Source organism: Leptidea sinapis, chromosome 28 (genome assembly GCF_905404315.1).
Source record: "Leptidea sinapis chromosome 28, ilLepSina1.1, whole genome shotgun sequence".
In the NCBI taxonomy this organism is placed as follows: Eukaryota; Metazoa; Arthropoda; class Insecta; order Lepidoptera; family Pieridae; genus Leptidea; species Leptidea sinapis.
This window is the reverse complement of record NC_066292.1, coordinates 9,626,470-9,639,961: the sequence shown is the minus strand read 5'-3', so window position 1 is coordinate 9,639,961 and position 13,492 is coordinate 9,626,470.

Genomic DNA, 13,492 nt, shown 5'->3' with positions numbered 1-13,492 from the left:
GGCACATACCTCGACGGACAGATGGCCATTGGGGTAGTAAAGTTCTCGATTGCCGACCACCTATCGGAAGACCTAGTGTTGGTAGGCATTCCACAAGATATAATGACGATCTGGTCGAGATCGATGAGGGCAGCGCAGGACCGATCGCCATGGTAATCTTTGGGGGAGGCCTTTATACAGCAGTGGACGTCTTCCGGCTGAAATGATGATCATGATGATGAATATAGCTTATTTTAAATAGCCAAATAATAACTCACTCCAAGTAGCCCATAATGTTGAATTCTTTGCACTCTTCAAAGTGTACAACATTTGGTTTAAGCATGGTATTTCATCTTGGCTCCAATTTTCTTTTACTATATTATCCCTCAGTACATCTAATACAGTATATTCATTGTGGCTCTTTCCATTATTTGTAGCAGTTGAAAAACCTGTAATTTCAAAATATAGTGACTTTTCACATTTTTAACATTTTAACAATAATTCTTTCTAAAATATTAATTCCAACTTATTGTTGTTACTTTGCATTGTTTAGATACATCGTAAGAAATTATTGAAATTAAATATAAAATTACCAGATTACAATCAGTAAGAGTGAGAAGGAGAAATAGTAACAAAATAAGTTGCTGAGGGAAGAAAACGTTGTTCTCATTTAGTCACGAAAATTGATAAAAACATAAACCTACATATATCAAATTTAATATGCAGTTGAAGAGAATACGTAAGGATAATCATTTTCTAACGCTAGTCGTCCGTTTAATTGAATTAATTGTATATTAATTTTTATTGAAATCGTAAGTTTATGTCATTTATTTCGGTATTTAATTTTGATTATTATGGCATCTTGGTTACAGTCATCTTTAGTCGCGTCCAGTCCTACTTTTTCTTCCCTTTTAACATTCTTAGCTCCTGTAGTTTATACGCTGTCATCGGACTGTCTTTTATGATCTTTTGCAAACTTTTTTCCCCGTTAATCCAATCCACGTAAATCTATCCATCCAGTTAGTCAGCCCATTTTCTTATTGTTCTTCTTGTTTCTTGTAGGTTGCCATTTTAGTGTGGGCTTATAAATTCATCTGTTTGTTTAGTTTCTTTTTCTTAGAATATATTTTTATCTATTTAATGTCCTTTTAATTTCAGCAGATGTATTTTTCTTTGTAAAGCAAGCTAGATTAAATACTAGTAATTCTTTTTTGGACTTACCAACTCCAATATTAACTATTGTTACTGCTTGCTTACATCGTGCTTACTGTACATCCCTGTTTGATGGGATAATTTCTAACTCTATGCTAAAATTTCTAAATTGTATGATTTTTCTGATTGCTTGGAGAGGATACGCACCGTTTTCTGAATTATAATAGGCTTTTACTTCATATTTAAAACACAATATTTGTTAAAAAAAAAAATTGTGAATGTTCAACATTACATGAATTGTTGGCTTAGATATATATAGCATTTTTCTATAGTATAAAATATATTATATTTTTCTAGGTTCAAAAAAAATAGAACTAGGTTCAGAAAAAAATTGATAAAACAATACCCTCGATCTAGAGTCTTGGAAACCGAAAAAAATTTCTAACTGGCTCAGTTTAAGAACTGCAAGAACTATTTAAACTTGTTTAGTTTGACCCTAAACGGAAATTGTATGATCGAAAGAATAGAAAAAAATGCTGAGAGAGTTTCTTCCACCGCTTCTTCTCTCTCAGAGCACCATTTGTTTCAGAAGCGGTGTTAGAAATTACATCAAAAGTAATTCTAAAGGAATCAATTTTGAGAAAAAAAATGGCTTTTTAGATACTTATCCATTTTAACTGCTAATACCTCTTCATGACTAGTTCTTCTATCACTAGTTCTAAGCCTAATCCAAGTTACCACGTATTATTTATTTAACTAATGAGTTTACAATTATTTTTCTTCAATAATTATGGATTTTACTCTTCAATAATTAAGTATGGATTTTACTCTTCAATAATTCACGATGCAGAAAATATATTCGTAGATTAGCGATTTATATGCACTTATAATACCGGGCCGATCACAATTGAAGCTGTTTGTAGTACAGGTTTGCTAACCGGTTTTTGAGACATACTCTTGCACGGCCGGAGTAAATGATATTTAAATTGCCATGTTGTCGCAGGTCAGTTATTTCGCTGTAGGGGAGGCCGGGGCTGAAAGTTCCCGGGGTAAGTTGTTCCGAAAGCGATAACTTTGTAAAGGAAAAAGATAGCTTAGATAAATGTAACTTTAAAAATTACTGTTTACGGAAACCTTTATTATTCTCATATTTATTTCTATAATCCAAGCGACACAATTTGCCCCACGCATAGAACAACTTGACTCAACATGTTCCCTTCCGAAATTTTGCAAAAATATGCCTGGAAAAAAAACTATTGAGATACTGGCAGAAATTTCTATAATATATATCTATTATCTAAATATCTATTACAAAGACCGATTAAGATTCTTTAATAGATTTAAATATCAGAAATAAAACTTGTCATTTACATGATATAATTCCATGATATTTGAAAATCGGTACTTTCAACCCCGGCCTCCTCTATTGAAGTCACTGTTGTAGATATATTATTTAATAGGTTATAAAAGAGGTGATCAATTTTTACCATTTTTTGAAAGTTATATGTTGAAGACTCATAAATCTGGACAAAACATTGAGAAGGTAAAAGTCAAAAGTTTTGTTCCACTTTTTCCACTGATCTGACTGATCCATAGCAGCTTGAGTAACTTGGTCATCAGCTCGGTCAAGATATACTGATGAGTACTACTATCTATTCAGGTATCAAACTTCATTAAATATTATATACAGTTAACCCGTTTTTATTTTCACTTTTGTGGCGCTATGTTTTTGTAACGATAGATCCTGTAGATTCATTTTATCATGTTAGGGAAGTAAAAATTCTTCAATTATAAGATATAGCGCTCAGAGTGGTGCTGTTATTGCCTGGTTCTGGTTGTTTTCCATAGTTATGTCCTTTTCCTCATAAGCTATCTCTTCACATAAAAGTATCCAATCCACTGATCAATCTATTTCTGAACAGAACCTATAGGCACCATTCGAATTGGTCTTATCGACCCTTTAAAATCTTATTTGAAAAATGCAGTTGAAAAATCATAATATCATAATTTGTTAATTAATTCTCGGTACGGTTGTAAAAACATGTGATATTCGAAAGATAGTATCGTAGGACACGTCAACCTACCCTTGATGTACTATGTACTATAAAATACAATTTTGCTTACCTGTTGTTAGTAACAATATAAACTTTATGATGTACATTGTTCTACGACTATCGTAGTTCTTGTATCATATGATGTAACTGAATAACGTGACACACTGACGATATCTAGCGAACGTAATATAGTAACTCATTTAAATAATTTAATACCATAATTAACAGACTTTTGTTGGAAAAAGTAACAACTAAATAAAATTTGAATAATAATTATTAACTATACATGTACAATACAGTTGAAGTGCTTGTTCCTAATAGCTCAATGACAGCTTTGACTACATTCATATGAATGTTAAGTATTTATCCGCTACGTAACAGAAATTTTATTTTTATTTTTCATCTGTGTCTTGTGTTGACACATCTCGAGGCAGGGCTTGTCATGCTCGCTTAAATGGAACTGTTCATGTCAGTATCGTGGGACAAGTCGTGGTGACATACTTTTCCTAAGTTATGTGCCAGGGAAGCGATGGCTGGTCCATGCGTGATGCTCATGAATGGGCGTGGCATGTGGTGCCTGGTGGGTCCTATCTTCTAGGATTTTTTTACTTTAATTTTTAAATTGATTATATACTTCTTTTTTATATTTAGTTAAAATATATAATTGCTCGAATTATACCTTTACTTTTTAACCGACTTCAAAAAAGGAGGAGGTTCTCAATTCGTCGGTATTTTTTTATGGTTGTTACCTCATAACTTTCGACTGGGTGAACCGATTTTGATAATTCTTTTTTTATTTGAAAGCTGGTGCTTCCCGAGTGGTCCCATTTCAATTAACAGATAGAAGGTCATTGCGATTTTAAAGTCAAGGTCAAAAATATTTTATTGATACATCTACAGCACTCGTTAGTCTTTTGAGTTTTTTTTTAATATTAATCACTTCTTTTAACTTACACAAGCATGTGAAATAGTTTTAGTAATTTAGGTGCATCAATTTATACACATTGAATGAAATAAAATGTAAAATGCTGAAGCTGTAAATATAGTTTAAAAAGAGTGGTAAGGAGTTTCTAGCCATTTCTTCTCAATAAAGCTCAACTGTACCGAAGTGGTGGTAAAATCTATGACATTCATAAGTTTCATTTTGACCTAATTGAAAAAAATGATTTTAATTTCATCTATGAAATTACCTATAAATATATTAGTATGTAAAAAAAAATTCAAAATTTTTATATTTGATAGTAAAATATATATACAAAATTACTTATAATCTACTTATTAAAGCAATTTACAATTAAGCCTTATATATGTAGGTATCAGAAAACTTATTTCTACAACCCTATCTACGTGTTGAGGGATAAAACTTTATTATGCTGAAAAAACTAATACATAAGATTTGTGGGGGAAAGTCCAGGAAACTGGGAAAACCTGGCTATTTGCTATCAATATTAGTATTTCTTTCGACAAAGACTTCTTATAATTTCTTTCACGTTTCTATCTCTAGCTATTCTAAACCAGGTAAATAGTCTGTTCTCAGTTCATCTACCTACTACCTAATACCTCCTTATATTTGTTTTTGGTACATGTAAGATACGCCATTTGTTAGCACCACGAAGGGAATGCCCCGTCCACTGCTTTTGTTGCTTTTTTATAGGATAAATGTCTTTGTTTATTATATATGTAGTTTCCTGTTTATGTTCATTCTTATATCTTTTCTTGAAATTAGTTCTCAGAATGCCCAGTATTTTTTTGCTTGTGCTTATAAATTATTTATCTTGTTATTTATTTTTCTTGTATTTATTTTGTTTATATGTTATTGTTATTAAACTTTTCCACGAATCCATCATCGTTTTAGCCTTTCTCTTCTCAATTAGGTTTGCAAAAAGTTTATTCTACGACAGTAATATTCCTTGTGAATTGTTGTGTTTCATATATTTTTGTTCTTCACAGCAGGTCCGAAAAATTTCCGTTCAGTCCGTTTTGAGATTAAATATTCTAATTAGTAAAAAAATTGTATATTTTTTTTATTTTTATACTTGTTAGTGCATATTAAATGTATTGTTTTGGAATAGTGTTCTTGAAGTCGGTTGTTTTTTTTTTTTTACAAAATACAAGTGAATCTGAAGTACACTAACTAATGATTTGTCTAAATATGTGTTGATCTATTAAATTTTGCAATGCAGCAATGAAAGTAAGCGCAATCAATTTGATTACAGACAGTGAGAAATTCTGCCACAGATCGCACCCCTCCTGTAAGTCGTTAAGGAGTTCCATTGACGACAATTACTTGACCATAACGACGTTACGATAGGTGACTCTAATATCCGGATAGCATAAAAAAGAACCAAACTACCATAGAAGTATATCCTTTCTTATTAGAAGATAAAAAAAGAATCATCGAAATCGGTTGGCGTGATACTGAGTTATTTGTAAATTTGTCGCGCACATACTTATAGCAAATTTAAGACTTGTATGGTTTTCTCGTGGGTGCCATTGTCAGATGTAGACCAAATTGCAATGGGACCATATGGGAAGCCCAGGTTCACCCAGTCGAAAGTTCTGAGGTAACAAAAATACATACCGATGAATTGAGAACCTCCTCCTTTTTTGAAGTCGGTTAGTAAATAAATAAGCCGGCTGTTTCTTTGATGTCATCAACTCATCTTCTCAGTGGTTTACTGTGTTTTCTTTTTCCTTCTCATTTCACGATTCGGCTTCTCTAAAGGTTTCAAATCAAATGTCAAAGCTGGATTTATGTTTGTGTTATATGGAAAAGGTATTTTTTTTGTGATGAACTTCTTTTAGCCAGTTTTAAGTTTTCCAGTCAATAAGAAAATGCTAAAAATACTTCTTTATATTTCTTACTAGCTGATGCCAGCGAATTCGTCCGCGTAGATTTTTAAAAATAATTTTTAGGATTTTTCAAAATAATAAGCAAGTTTGGAATTGAAGATTGTCTCATGTCCTTTCCCAGTTCCGGTTCCCGTTTTCGCATCTGATCTCAACATATTACATGATCTTCTCCTTATTGTCTTATTTCGAGGAAGATTGCTGTGGCAAGCTAAACATATTATTGGTAGCGCATCGACGTGAATTAAAATTTTTCACAAAGCCCGCGGGAATCTTGAATCTTTCCGGGATAAAATTTAGCCTATGTCCTTTCCCAAGCTCTAGTCTATTTCTGTACCAAATTTCTTCAAAATCGGTTCAGTAGCTCCTGCGTAAAAGCGTAACAAATAAACTTACATTCACATTTATAATATTAGTAGGGATTTATTGAAAAAAAAAAATGGGTTCGCAAAGTTTCGTCAAATGTCTTTAACAGCTAATTTGGGAGAAAAACATACAGCGGGAATAGTAACAAATATTATGTGTAGCAAACGAACATCACAAACGAATTTGTTTATTAGTATTAGTGCGTGAGCTGTTAATAGTTTACGTTTCTCGTGATTATTACGACCTTTACGATAAGTCACGAGTCATTAATTTAAATAGCGTTCACTTTTTTAACAATCTTGTGATGTTACGTTAATCTGACGTTTGGTTCACCAAACATCTATTTACAATAACAAAATGATGATGAAATTAATTTTAAATAATTAGCAGAAGTACTAAAATTAATGATGCATAAGATTGATCATGAAACCTTACAAAAGAAAGACACGAAAGCAAATATAGTTAAGATGAAAGTATTTGAGAGAGATGAATGTAATGACAGACTGTATTATAGTAAAATAGTGAGGTAGGGGTAAAAAAGTGTTTGTGGAAAATATATATGGGAATTTAGTTTATAGACCAGTATGAAGCCTTTGAAAATGGTAAAATGTCAAAAAAACAAATAGTAGGATGAAACCCATTGGGAAAGGTTCATCTCGATTACCGGCAAGACTGCAATTCAAATAGAAATAGGTTATTTAGCAAAGTTGTAGGTAATTAAGGATCTACATCTTTTGTTTTTACACTTTTTTCGCATAACCACAAAATGTGAAATTTCAAATAATCAAGTGTTTGCTTTTTTTTGTAAGAAATTCGGTGAAAAGTTACCGTTTTATGTCTCTCACTCACTGTATTTTTTTTATTTGAAATATTTATTTTACCAGCTTTTATTGACTTCATATTATGTAAATGCATCATGCTATCATTTAAATAACAATACTATAGTATTGTATATTTTTTTACGCCAGAAAGATGACACGAATTTTTTGAAAAATCTGATATTTCGACGTGAAAACTCACGGTAGTGAATGCTGAATGTGACTTAAGAAAAATGAAAGCAGAATAAATGCGGACCAAATGAGAGTTTTGGGTAGAATGTGTATTTTCAGAGGTAGATTAAGAAAATGCGGAAAAATGTGGAGTTAAAAATGAAGAGGTATTGAAAGTTAGTACAAAATAAAAATAGTAAGAGGGTTGGGATTCTTATGAAGAAGGATGAAAATGATTAGGATGCTTAAACTATATGCCAATTGTAGAGAAACGGTTGTTGAAGAGAGAATAAGCGACCTTGTATGAAAGGTTAGTGAAGGTAAGGAAGGTACCAGGGAGATGCGGAACCTTGTCAAATGGGAGATCATATTCTCTGGCAGAACTCCTTACATTCCTTAGATGTTCTACATACAACGTGATATATCTATTAAGAGTTCCCGAGGGAACTCGACACGAATTTGCGCATATACGCGGACATAATCGCGAGTAAAAGCTAGTTTAAAATGTAATGATTTCTCTAGAGACAGTGATATACCTGAATTCAACGAGTCACGTACAGAACTCTCTCTCTGCGGTCATTCCCTCATATCTGATGATCGTGGTCATCGTCAGCTGAGGATGCTGGTGCTTTGATACTTGTTATAATAAATAATAAATCATTTTATTTCAGGCTACAAGGCCCATAAAATAAATACCTTGTAATCTGACATACATATTTTTAAAACTTAAATTTACGTCATATTTTCGCGGCGATGTGAGGCGCGGGTTCGGTAACTTCCGGCGGTCGGCGACGTCCGCGATACTTGCGGAACACGATCCCCTTCGGCCACAGCTTCACGTCCAGGAAGGTCGATATATGTTCTGTCGGGACGCGAACAACAAAAGAGTTAAAGTCTACTGCGTGACGCGTCACCAACTTTTCAACCCCCAACCGGAACCTTGTCTTCTCCACCAAGTACTGAACAAAGTCGGAGGCCTTGGTGGTGTGGTGAAAGCGGGAGACGTAGATATACACACTTATAATCTGTCTCGTTTTGCATTGTTATTGCATCTCTGACCACCAAGCAGAACTAAGTCCAGTTTGGGCTTTTTACTTCATAGCTTCGCGGGCGTGGCAAGGCTCTCATCTCGCCTTCTCATTATGTGACTGAAATAGGTGAGAATAACATAAAATTAACTAACAGATTGTAAAAGGCATTTAAGGCATTTATTTTCTCAAAATTAATTCCTTAAGAATTCTTTTTGATGGCATTTCTAATTTACTAGATACTACTGCCGCTTCGGAAACAAATGGCACTCCAAGAGAGAAGAAGCGGCTCAAGAAACTCTCCCAGCATTCTTATTATTGCGTTCTTTTTAATCGAGTAGAGACGCGGGTTCGGAGGCAGCTGCGAAAGAATCGAAGCATTTGTGCGCTTGGCTATCCAGGATATGCGTAGCATGCGCCTCCAGCACCACATCTCTTCTCTATTTATTTTCATTCGTTTAATTATAAGTTAAAATTATACTATTATATCTCGACTGTTATTTCAAAGTAATATAATCCTTAATTGCTCATTAAAATAATGAATTAACATCACTTAAATGCATATTTTTGCCACAATTGACGATAAATGGCCGATAACAAAAATGATCGATTTATTATGTTTTTATATTTTTTGTATATCACGATACAGTATAGTAGGTAACGTTTTTCTACGCACTTCAAGATAATTAGAGGCCTGAATATAAAATAAATTAATCTTTTCAATGTTAATTAGATCTCATCAGAATTAAATACCTACGTAATTTTCTGAGGAGGATAAAGTGTAATGTTAATTATTGACCCTGTATTAGATTAAGTAATATAGTTTTATCATATTTTATTCAATTATTTGATCCATTACATTATCTGTTATCATAAAGTGTAGGACTTTTTGAAATTTCCTCTAACTTGGTTTGTATCTAAACAAATTGTTATTTTTTTTTCAAAGTGATAACCCTCACTTCTGGGATTGATTACACATATTAAATTTGAAAACAAAATTTATGAACGATGTGGGACTCCAACCCGCGACCTCTCACGTTCCGTGCTAGCGCTCTTCCTCTGAGTCAACCGTTCGAGTGACATAAAGTTCATAAATTTTGATATGTCTTTTTTTTTATGGAAAAAGGAGGACAAACGAGCGTACGAGTTACCTGGTGTTTAGTGATTACCGCCGCCCACAATCTCTTGCAACACCAGAGGAATCACAGAAGCATTGCCGGCCTTTAAGGAAGGTGAACGCGCTTTTTTTGAATGGACCCATGTCGTATCGTCCTGGAAACACCGCACAAGGAAGTTCATTCCACAGCTTTATAGTACGTGGAAGAAAGCTCCTTGAAAACCGCACTGTGGAGGACCGCCACACATCCAGATGGTGGGGATGAAATCCTTACTTGTGTTGTGTCATGCAAGGGTGGAATTCTGCGGCAGGAATCAGGTGAAACAGCTCCTTGGAACACTCTCCGTGATAAATGCGGTAGAGGACACACAATGAAGCGATGTCACAAGGCAGCGCCAAGTGATCCAGCCGTTCACAGAGCACTGGGCCCGCGACAATTCGAGCTGCTCTGCATTGCACGTGGTTAAATGGATCGAGCTGATACTGGGGTGCGCCAGACCAGAGATGACAACAATACTCCATATTTGGCCGGACCTCCGCTTTGTACAGCGCTAGAATGTGGGCCGGCTTGAAGTATTGCCGTGCTCTATTTATGACGCCCAGTTTCTTCGAAGCCAATTTGGCTTTGGCCTCTCCAGATGGCCACGGAATTGGCAATTGCTCGAGATATCGAGATCCAGAATTCCGATACTAGGCGAGGCTCTAAGGGTAGTGTTGTCGAAGAGCGGTGATACGACAAATGGGGTTTTTAAGTGATAAACGTGGAGACTTAAGTCTTCTGGGCTTAAAATTGGACAAGGTTCAATTTACCCCATTCCACCATGTCTTTGTTCAACTCTCAGGTTGTAGCTACCGCTGTGGCACAGAACATAATATACCTACCAGGATATATATAAACGCTATAAACCAAGCTAGAGGAAATTTCAAATAGCCTAAACTTTATGATAACATAAATATGTTAATTTTTGAAAGTGATAACCCTCACTTCTAGGATTAATTCACAAGTAAAATTTGTAAAACAGAATTTTATGCTGATTTTACGATGCAGGACTCGAACCTCCAAGTTGGTTAAAGCACCGGCACGGAACGCCGGAGGTCGTGGAGGTCGTGGGTTCGAGTCCCGCATCGTTCATAAAATCTTGTTTTTCAAATTTTATTTGTGTATGAAAAATATTGATAATTTCTCGCGATTTTTTTCCATTTGAATATTAAATCATAATAATTGAATGCAGTTTTTAAGAAAACAGCCGTGCTGAGATTACCTTGCACAGTGCGGCCACTTTCAAGACACTTCTAATGCTATGAATCAGTCATATATTTGGCTGTAGTTATACTTCCATAGCTCTCACAGAAGCTGGACGCGTGGTCGGAAAAGTGCAACGTGGTCATAATGCGTCAGTCATGGTTTGGACTTATGGTGAGTTTTAAAAGACATGGTCTGCTATAAACGACACGCCGACATCGAGTCGCTTATGAAAACTTATAGAGCAATCAGTGGCTAAATTTCCCTTGCCAATAGTGCATAAGTCCATAGGCTCATTGGGCAGGCAGATCAAAGGCCTGCATTAAAGCCGAAGGTCATGTCGAATAAAATTCCATTTATGTTTTTTACTTTAATAAATAAATATTATACATTAATTTTATTCAATCATTTCGTCATAAAAAATAAATCCATTTGTATTTATAACAGAACTTAAGATCGGACTAGCTAGAAGCATGAAATTATCACCTTATTGCGAGCTAACCCGGGTTTTTTTTACAGTCAGTAAGGCCTGTCCAACCTTCAAAAACGACGATTTTTGGATGTTCCTGACGTACATCCAATTTTTATTACCACTTATCCATAAAAAACCGTAAATAAGTAGGGAAACGGTTTTAGGCTTTCGCGGTCATACAATTATCTATCTCCAAGTATTGAGGGTTTAGACATTATCCATAATACTGAAATTGAATTTGAATTGAGCTCGAATTTTCGGGGACCCAGTGCTCTGTCAACGGCTGGATCACTTGGCGTTGCGTAGAGATGTCGCTTCATTTTATTTATTTATTTATTTATACAAGGTCCACCAACACAGAACACACAAGACAATTCATAAGATTGAAACATAAATTTGAAAAATCGTGTTCCTGCAATTACAGGTGAACACATCATGCACATACAAACAATTTAGTTGTTTATATTATATAATATAGTTTATATAAAAGTAAATTGAAGTCCTATAACGCTAACATGTTAAAACAATATAAAAAGATAAATTAATTCTATAAATCATTACAAGCTAAAATACAGTCACTTCAATATAATCACTAAAATACTATAGTATAGGTACAATATATCTTGTCTATGCATTTTTTATTATAAATTAGGTCATTACATTTTACTAATCAGAGTGTCAGGTTTCTCTTAAATTGTGCTACTGTATCTCCAAAAACATCTATAGATCGCTTGTTTGAAATTATAGTATTGTATTGACGCAACAGCCTATTCAGTGGGGAGTTAAATCCGAGATTAGAGTTTGCTCGATCAGGTATAAACGGTTTATATTTTGCCAGTTGAGGTGCTCTAGTTGGCATGTGAATATTTATCTTGCTCAATAGCTGCGGGCAATCCAACATCCCATTAATGATTTTATATAAAAATATCTGTTCATGGATTTTCTACGATCCTCCAAGGATATCATTTTATAATTTGCTAGCCTGCTACTATAGCTGTCGAGATGTCTCGTTTTTAGGCGAAAGCTAATAATTTTAAGAATTTTTTTTTGGATACTCTCAACGCGTTGTATATATTTGTTATAATAAGGGTTCCAAACAACAGAACAATACTCAAGACAACTTCTCACCAGCGCATTATATAGTACAATCATTGTTTCAGAATTTTTAAATTCCTTGGTATTCCGCAGAACAAATCCGAGCATTTTAAAAGCCTTGGAAGTAATGTTATTAATGTGTTGGTCAAATCTTAGGTTGCTATCCAAAATCACTCCAAGATCCCGAATCTGCTCAACTTGCTTAAGAGGTGTATCATTTATTTTGTATACTATATCTTTACAGCTATTTAGCCTTTTTCTGGAAAATCTCACATGAAAACATTTCTCAGCATTTAATACCATAAGGTTACATTTACACCAGAAAGCTAATCTATTTAAATCCTCCTGAAGCTTTTCAGAGTCGCTTATAGAATTCACACATCTGGCAATTTTTAAATCATCCGCAAATAAATAACATTCTGAATGATGGATATTTGTACATAGGCCATTAATAAACAAATTAAATAAAATAGGACCGAGATGGGAGCCTTGTGGTACACCAGTTGTCATTGAATTGTGTGTCTTCTACCGCATTTATCACGGGGAGTGTTCCGAAGAGCTGTTTAACCTGATTCCTGCCGCCGAATCCCACCTTCGCATGACACGCCACAAGTTAGGATATCATCCCCACCATCTGGATGTGTGGCGGTTCTACACAGTGCGGTTTTCAAGGAGCTTTCTTCCACGTGCTACAAAGCTGTGGAATGAGGTTCCTTGTGCGGTGTTTCCGGGACGATACGACGTGGGTACCTTCAAAAAAAAACGCGTACACCTTGCTTAAAGGCCGGCAACGCTCTTGTGATTCCTCTGGTGTTGTAAGAGATTGTGGGCGGCGGTGATCACTTAACACCAGGCGACCCGTACGCTCGTTTGTCCTCCTATTCCATAAAAAAAAGCGTTAACTTTGTAATTTTATTAAATTTTATTTTTGTAGAAATAGTTGTTAAATATGTTTCAGATTTATATAATTCGTTATTATTTTATAGCCGACAAACAACGTTGTTGTTGTTGTAGTTATATTGGAATGTATATTGTAGTTTCTGTAGGTACTCTTTAAGAAATAGAGAAATATATTAGTTTATTTCAGTGAGCTTGTGTGGCATCCAGATATCTTTTTGTGATAGCTTTTTTCAAATGGATCAAAACT